Genomic DNA, 9,057 nt, shown 5'->3' with positions numbered 1-9,057 from the left:
AAAAACTATGGCCGCGTGTGACGGCCACACTTTGAGGTCATTCCTTGGTGGGTCCCCACGCTGCCTATAACCATGTCGAGTGTAGGTCTAGCATTATGAAAACTTTTCTGTTTCTTAACTGAAAACTATGGCCGATGATAACGGCTTAGACCAAGATCCTTTGGGATAGGGGACGATCCCTAAAGGCCATGTGAATATCTTGTTTGCGTAAATTTCATAAATCACTTCCACAAATATGATTCTGACATGATTCATTCCGCTTACTTATAGTCTGTCCTCGTAACATTTCACGACCGCCCCCACACAGTATCTCTAATCGTATTAGACTGGTTTATCAGGTCCCACGAATGTTTTTGTTTTCACTACCAGGATAGCTCAGTTATCTTATTATTTTGATATATATATATATATATCAGGGGTTCCCAACCTTTATTTACCCATTACCCCATTTTCCACACCTCTCTTCACTCATTACCCCTCATTGCTTATGTTTCCACAATTGCATTTTAGCTGCTTAACATTTTGATGCCTAGATTTTAGTTTGAATGTAGGACTTAATTAAAGGATAGGCTAAAACCAAGAGGGTTATTGCAAGGAGTAATTTATTTTTATTATTAACACTGATACCAAATAAACATGACTTTAAACATTCATCTCTGAATTTTAATATAGGTCCGAAGTCTATCATAACTGGTATGATTTTTAAATTTTTTTTGTTTTGTTACCTCCCCCATTACCCTTCACAAAAGACCAAATTACCCCACTTGGGGTAATTTACCCCAGGTTGGGAACCCCTGATATATATATATATATATATATATATATATATATATATATATAACTACTTAACCCATTGGAGCCCGGTGTCCAGAGTACTGGAGAGAACTGGGAATTTTCAAATTTGAATGGAGTAGGGAACACCCGGGTAGAGACCTATGAGCTTCGCAACTATGAGCCGATAGGCGGAGGGCGGTACGCTTAGGACCCTCCCAGTACAGTGCCTCGCCCAGCAACCCTGGGATCCAATGGTATATATATATATATATATATATATATATATATATATATATAAACATAAATATCTATCTATCTATATTTATATCTATATCTATGTATCTACCTATCTGTCTATCTATCTATCTATATATATATCTATATCTTTCTACCTATCTATCTATCTATCTATATATATATGTGGTAGGTGGGGGAGCTCACCATCCACTCACTCGATGTAGTGCTGCTCTCGGGTGTCTGCCCTATCCTCTCCTCCATCTTTCTTTCCTTCCATCCTCTTCTCTCTTTTTTCCTTCGTTCTTTCCTTGTCCTTCTGCCTACGGGTGACTTTACACTCCCTCTTCTGTCTTTCTTTCCTTTTCCTTCTGCCTGTGGGCGACTCTACACTGAGTGACAAGCCAAATGGTTTCCTGTACACCAGGGAACCATTTACTACGCTGGGTAGTAACCATATAACCAAATTTTGGCACCTGGTGGTTTAGTGGGTAATTATTGCGCTCCAGTCGGATTGAGCCAGTGAAGATTTATATCCAAGGGGTGGTTGGGGTTGATTGCTCATGTAATGCCACTCAGGGATGAGTGAGGCTGGTCACTCTCATCTTAAATGTCGGGACCAACTGCCTAGCCCCGGGCTCCTACGCTCCTCATGGGGCAATGTTGGATTGGATATATATATATATATATATATATATATATATATATATAACGGCCATGCCACGTTGAGTACACCGCTTCCCGTCCGATCAGCGAAGTTAAGCAACGTTGGGTCTGGTTAGTACTTGGATGGGTGACCGCCTGGGAACACCAGATGCTGTTGGCATCCCTACGTGTCAAGTGGGGTTGGTGGAAGATTAGTGCCCCTCCCTGTAAAACAATGAACTCTAAGCCCTTGACCACCCCGTTTGGGATACATGGCGTCTGGCAATGAATGAATATATATATATATATAAGATGTGTATCTATGTTTCTGTCTGTGCGTTTGTTCGTTTCTTTAACAAAAACGGTAATAGATATCAACCTAATTCTTTTTTTTTAATTAGGTCGGGGTAAGTGCAGGGAGTCATAAAAACGCCAAATAAAAATTTTGGAGATCGCGAGGGAAGCGGCGGCGAAAAATTGTCAGAAATCGCGACGCTCGAAAACATGCGAAAATAATTTTTTCGACTTTCTGGTCTGAACTGGTCATTGTGGACTCAGTAACGGTATGGAAACAAGGAAAATGGTATTTACAAACATTTTGTGATGGAAAGGCTACTCTTTATTCTCGTAGTTATGGGGGGCATGCACTAATATATATACATAAATACAGTATATATATATATATATATATATATATATATATATATACATTATATATATATATATATATATATATATATATATATATATATATATATATATATATCCATCATCCAATCCTACATTGCCCCAAGAGGAGCGTAGGAGCCCAGGGCTAGGCAGTTGATCTCGACATTTAAGATGAGAGTGACCAGCCTCACTCATCCCTGAGTGGCATTACATGAGCAATCAACCCCAACCATCCCTTGGATATAAACCTTCACCGGCTCAATCCGACTGGAGCGCAATAATTACCCACTAAACCAACAGGTGCCAAAATTTGGTTATATGGTTACCACCCAGCGTAGTAAATGGGATATATATATATATATATATATATATATATATATATATATATATATATATATATATATATATATATATATATATATATATATATAAATATATATATATATATATATATATATATATATATATATATATATATATATATATATATATATATATATATATATATGGTTGGTGGGGGCGCTCGCCATCCACTCACTCTATGTAGTGCCGCTCTCGGATGTCCGCTGTTTACTCCATCCTTCTTTCCTTCCATCCCCCTCTGTCTTCCTTTCCTTCATTCTTTCCTCTTCCTTCTGCCTGTAGTTGACTCTACATTGAGTGACAAGCCAAATGGTTTCCTGTACACCAGGAAACCATTTACTACGCTGGGTTGTAACCATATAACCAAATTTTGGCGCCTGGTGGTTTAGTGGATAAGCACGCACTGTAATCGGATTGAGCCGGTGAAGGTTTATATCCAAGGAATGGTTGGGATTTATTGCTCACCTAATGCCACTCAGGGATGAGTGAGTCTGGTCACTCTCATCTTTCATGTCAGGACTAACTTGCCTAGCCCCAGGCTTCTACGCTTCTCATGGGGCAACGTAGGATTGGATGATGAATGAATATAAATAAAGTAAATAAAGAAAGAGAGAGAGAGAGAGAGAGAGAGAGAGAGAGAGAGAGAGAGAGAGAGAGAGAGAGAGAGAGAGAGAGAGGGGTGGAATGCATTATCATGAAAAATTAATACTTAAAATTTTTCATAAGTATTTTCTTACGAAGTATGTTATACTTTGTTGTGTGAACATACACAGCATTAAAAAAACATGGCTTAAATATAATTCGGATTTTTTTTCACATTAGCTGCACCATACCGTTAAAGATACATATCCAAAGGAAAACTATAACTGAGATTAATACAGTAGTATTGATACGGGCTCAGCGCATTATCAGATTGCACATGATGAGGGACTTCTTATGGAAAATGCAGCAGTCTTTCACCGCAAATACTGCATGAAGCAAAATTTTAAGCTTCAGAAACTTCAGAATACACACACACACACACACACACACACACACACACACATACATATATATATATATATATATATATATATATATATATATATATATATATATATATATATATATATATCATCATCATCAGCCGTTTGAGTATCCACTGCAGGACCGGCCTATATATATATATATATATATATATATATATATATATATATATATATATGGAGCCTCTGTGGTACAGTGGTAGCGTGTGTGTTTCGTACACGGGTGAGCCAGGGTTCGCGCCCCGCCAGGGTAATAAACTTTGGGAGTGTTCACCCGGCCACGTACTACATTGGCGGACACAAGGGGTGCTGTGGTTGAACCAGTGTCGCTTACTGTACAGTATGCTTGCACCCAGTCGGCTTGCGTGGGCCGCTTACACTTGGTTCACAGACTACACACACATCCAAAGGCACTCCAACACTACAGTTACACTTACAAGCAGTTCTCACCCTACATACAATCTCTACCAGACAGCCTAAGCCACTTGGTAGAGATACATTGGCTGTATCGTCCCGACTTCGATCGGGATAGGCCGGTCCTGCAGTGGATACTCAAACGGCTGATGATGATACCTACCTATCTATCTAACTCTTGCATTAAAGAGTTGGACAGAAAATGGATGAGAGTTTGTTGCTAGACGGGTGCTATGCACCCGTTCTAGAGGTGCAAGCAGACAGTTCAGAGAAGCAGTGACCATGGAAGTAGCGATAGAAAAGCGATAAAGATGCAACAGTGCGGCGAAAAGGCAAAGGTTGAAGGGAGCCAGTAAGAGGAGGAGAGTTACTGAGACGATAAGCCTTTGACTCCACCCTGTTGAGAAGGAGCCTCCCCACACATGAGAGTTGTACTCTACACAGGGGCGAATAAAACCCGCGTATAAAGTCAACTACTGTGCAGGGGTAAAGAAGGTACGGAGACGGCTTAGCACACCTAATCTCTTGGAAGCTGATTTTACAAGCAATGTAATATGATCTTTCCAAGATAAATCCCGAGTGCATGAAACCCCAAGCATGTTCAAGGATGATGCAGGCTTGAGCTGGATATTATTAAACATTAGTGGGTACTCCTGTGGAAGATTCTGTCGGGTTAATAGGTGTAAAAACTGAGTCTTTGATGCATTAAAAACAGCAAGATTATTTTTACCCCACTCAGAGATACGAACCAAGTCAGACATTCGGTGTGCCATTGCCTCATCCCTTGTCTGCTAAAGTAACTGTTAGGATGGACGTTGCGGGAACCGAATGGTTTAATTCCACCATCACAGTGATCAAATTATATTACATTATGATGAGTTTTTGTTTAAACCAAGACACTCTACGAGTCTACACGATATAAAAGATTTGATGGAAATAAACAAGAGCTACCCTGTTTTGGAGATGTATGTAGTATATGACAAAGTAAACGTAACGAAATATAATTTTTGAGAGATTATGCTAGTAGATATGTAAATCCAAGTAATGTCATGAAGAAATTGTGGTGTATACCACCGTATGTTTGTTTTGGCAAACACACCAATAATGATGAAAGCAGAGTAGGAGTATAAGCTGGCATAAACTATCATCACAACATAAGACCGTAACTCATAAGATTAATCCTTTAGACTTCCTTTCTTTTTTCTCTGAAGCAAGGATGTAGCAACCATGAGGTCAGAGTCAGATGAATCCATGAATAGCTGCCTCGCCTGGAGAATGCCTATCATATTCTCTGTTGACAATCAATTCTTGCTTTAGTTTTCACGCCACTGATCGGCGATAAAAAACTCTCATCAGTGGCGCTAGACTTAAGTTGAAGTAGTGTCTTAATTAATCTGAAGAGAGCAGAGAAGACAGGGATATTGTTCATTTGCATGTTTCACCTACTTAGCTGAAAGGTTTCTTAGGTTTCATACTTGAATAGATCTCAACGACAATTTCTCAAGGAGGAGTCGAAGCAATATGAGACGAAGTGAGAAGCAGAAGCAGAAGACCTAGAAACACATGATATAAGAACCTATGGTCATGACCTACCAATGTTCCGGTATGAGACCAGCTACCCCCCCCCCCCAAAAAAAAAAAAAAAAAAAAAAAAAACTCTCAGCAACACAACACAGCAGCATTCTCCAAGAAAACAACAAAGAACGAGCCATAACCCGGAATCGACAAGTTAAAAGAAAAGAGGACAAGCCATCCACAACCGTCCAAGCTAAAAAAAAAAAAAAGTGGTGTATGTGTGTGTATGTGTGTGTGTGTTTGTGTGTGTGTGTGTGTGTGTGTGTGTGTGTGTGTGTGTGTGTGTGTGTGTGTGTGTGTGTGTGTGTGTGTGTGTGTGTGTGTGTGTGTGTGTGAGGAAGGGGGGCAAATACAGCGACAACTTTGATCAACGCTTGCCTGCCCGGAGATTGTCGTTCCACCTTCTTGCACACATCAACCTCATAGCCACATCAGGCAAGCTTGGTCAAGGCCCTGCTACGTTTCCCTCTCCCAAATATTCCTTTCCATCCAGCTCCCCTTCCCTTACTCCCATGTCACAATTACCACCCCTGTCTCCGAAATTATTCGATTTAATTCCACTTCATACTTTTTAGTGATTCTTCTTCAACAGACTAAAAAAAAGTACCTAGTGTATGTGAGGTAGCGTTAATGAAGAACTCTGTGCAATGTAACGAAATTCAGTTAAAGCCCTCCTTTTCATACTGGATTATTTTAAATGAAGAACTTTAAACAGCATTCCCAACTGGTTGAAATAATAACTATTTTGATTGCCTTCATCTTATTCATGAAGAAAATGAAGGTTTTATTTTATTATGAAAATATATACAAATCTGTGGAGTAGGTCTCTTCTTCATACTATATATAACAATCTAAAATTATCCACAAAATCTGTAGATCTACATATAAACCGGCAGAAACTGTAATATTACTTTTTTTTTTTTTGTCTAATCTAGTCAGATTCTTCATACTGTTATTCTTGTGTTTATATCCCCCCCTTCTCTCTCTCTCTCTCTCTCTCTCTCTCTCTCTCTCTCTCTCCCTCTCTCTCTCTCTGGTAGATGTCATTTTAGCTGGACGATCCGTCTTTTCCTCTTCCCAGTTTTTAATTCTCCATTTCTGCCAGTGCTCCCTTCACCATTATTATTTTTCGTTTCCCACTCGCAGTCCTTTCGTCCCCTCTCTTCATCTTTCATCTCAGCAGACACAAAAGACTTAATATTCCTGTTTGTTCTCCCTCCTGCTTCCTACCAGTAACCCCCCTTCCACCTCTCACACACCCCGTCACACGTGCACCCCTGCATCATCCCTGCCAGCTGTCGGAGTCAATATTTCCCCCAAGTCAATACTGCTCACCAGTCATTGCTCCCATGGCCCGCTCGAACAGTATGTGAATTCCAGTCTATGAATGATGCGAGATTTGATTTGACAGGCAAGTGTCTATATATTTAAGTATGAAAAGATGAACTGATGTCAGAGACATGGATAAAGGAATATTACTGTGCATCCTCTCAAGTGCGTTTTTCAGATGCCTCTACAATGAGTGATTGACCAAATGAGTTCTTCATGCCTAGGAACTCAGTTCCAACCCTGTTTGGTAAATATATTAGCAAATGAAGGTCTGGTGATTAACCAGATGAAGGTACTCCAACCGAATGTGGCCTATAAATGTTTACATCCCAGGAAAAGCTGAGAGTTACTGTTCTCATAATTTCGCTCAGGACGAGCAACTCCCACCTTAAATGCCTAGATTCAGTAACCTAGTCCCTTGCGCCTAAGTTTCGTATGGGGCAGTCAAGGATTGGATGTTAGAACAGATACTAACTCAAACTGAATAAGAACTGTACTGTATAGATTGAAGCCCTTGCCACTGACCAGAGAGGACAAACGTTTAATGATGGAATGACATAGAATCCACCGATGTAATATTCCTAGATGAAATATTGTAGGAAGCATTTCAAAAACCAAAGAATATAATGTAACAGTTCTAAGAATATACTGATCCTTATTACCTCAGTCTTACAGATTTTTTTTTACAAAACAAATGCATAACATTTACATCGCCCCATCACTTAATCCCACCTCCAACCCTCTAACACACCAACCTTCCACTTCATCACACCTTAGCCTCTCCATGTCATTTTCTCTCTCTCCTTCATATCACACCTCATCCTCTCCATGTCATTTTCCTCCTCCCCTTCACATCATCATACTTCCATTCCTCCGCCTGAACAACGCTCCATCTCATCACACTCGTCCCCCTCCTCAACTCATCATGTCTCATCACCCCTCCACCCCTTCATCATCCCTACCACCAGCTAGAGTCAATATTTTCCCCTGGGTCAATATTGCTCACCTCTCAGTGGCCCAGGACCCGCTCAGGCAATTTATGAGCGCCACATTTTATGAGGAGGGATTTTATTAACCTTGCTCCTGTGTTTGTAGAGTAAAACCTATTAAGATGAGGGGAAACTGGGAAAAACTTAAATTCTTAAATAATTTGTTAAACTCCTACAGTTCAGGAAATGTACAGCAACGACTGATGGCGCTTACAAAACAAGACTAAGTTTATCATAACAAATCAAATAGTAATGGCATGATGGTCATGTACAAAAGGAACGAGGCTAGAATTCTGTATTAGAATTAAAAAAAAAAAATTGTACTATAATACAGAGTTTCTGTACTACAGAATAAATTTATTGATAAAGAAGAAAGAGCACTCACAGAGTGCAACGCCAGTGACTGCCAACTCATACGGCTGAATACTTGACCTCGCCCTTTAACCGTCATCTTTGTTCACAAAGTTGAATCTCATCATTCCTGCTTGAGCCTTAACTTTTCCACCATGTATGGTAACTGAATTGACCTTTCCCTATGACCTTCACCTCTGATTGATTATTGACGAAAATAGAATCATTTTTCCTTACCTTATCGCAAACTCTTCAAAAAGTTTGGGTTAAGTCGTATAAAAACTGTTAAGTAGACCTTGCCCTAGCACCAAGATCTTTCATCCATTATGCTATAAAACAATTAATTCTCTTCTTGGCTGACCCTCAACCCTTCTTTGAATTTTGATTAAGATCGGATTAAAACTGTTTGAATTATTTTGTTACCACGCACGCAGAGACATCGAAACTTCACATTTAAATGTTTATTTTCAAACGTGAATCTCTTCATTTTTGCCGTGCCCTAAAACCTTCACTTAATTCTGGTCCGAACGAGATAAATACTTTAAGCTGACCTTGCCCTGTGACGTTGACCTCTTCTTAAAGAAAAAAAAAAATCATACACTCATTGGTTTACCTTAAACCTGTCCACCAAGTTTAGTTAAAATTGGATGAAAACTGCTTGTCTTATTTTGTATTCAGGCACACACTCG

At 39.5% G+C, this 9,057-nt stretch overlaps 1 non-coding gene across 1 annotated transcript; it reads left to right on the top strand.

The window, feature by feature from the left end:
- Nucleotides 1–1,715: 1,715 nt before the first annotated feature.
- LOC145403887 (5S ribosomal RNA) lies at nucleotides 1,716–1,834 on the top strand. Its single transcript, XR_013898080.1, has one exon. It is a non-coding gene; the product is annotated as a 5S ribosomal RNA (ribosomal RNA).
- The last annotated feature ends 7,223 nt before the right edge of the window (nucleotides 1,835–9,057 follow it).

Source organism: Coenobita brevimanus, chromosome 61 (genome assembly GCF_032717465.1).
Source record: "Coenobita brevimanus isolate Jiangsu-jjx chromosome 61, ASM3271746v2, whole genome shotgun sequence".
Classification (NCBI taxonomy): Eukaryota; Metazoa; Arthropoda; class Malacostraca; order Decapoda; family Coenobitidae; genus Coenobita; species Coenobita brevimanus.
The sequence above is the reverse complement of the archived record's forward strand: the minus strand, read 5'-3'. Positions and strand labels throughout refer to the sequence as shown.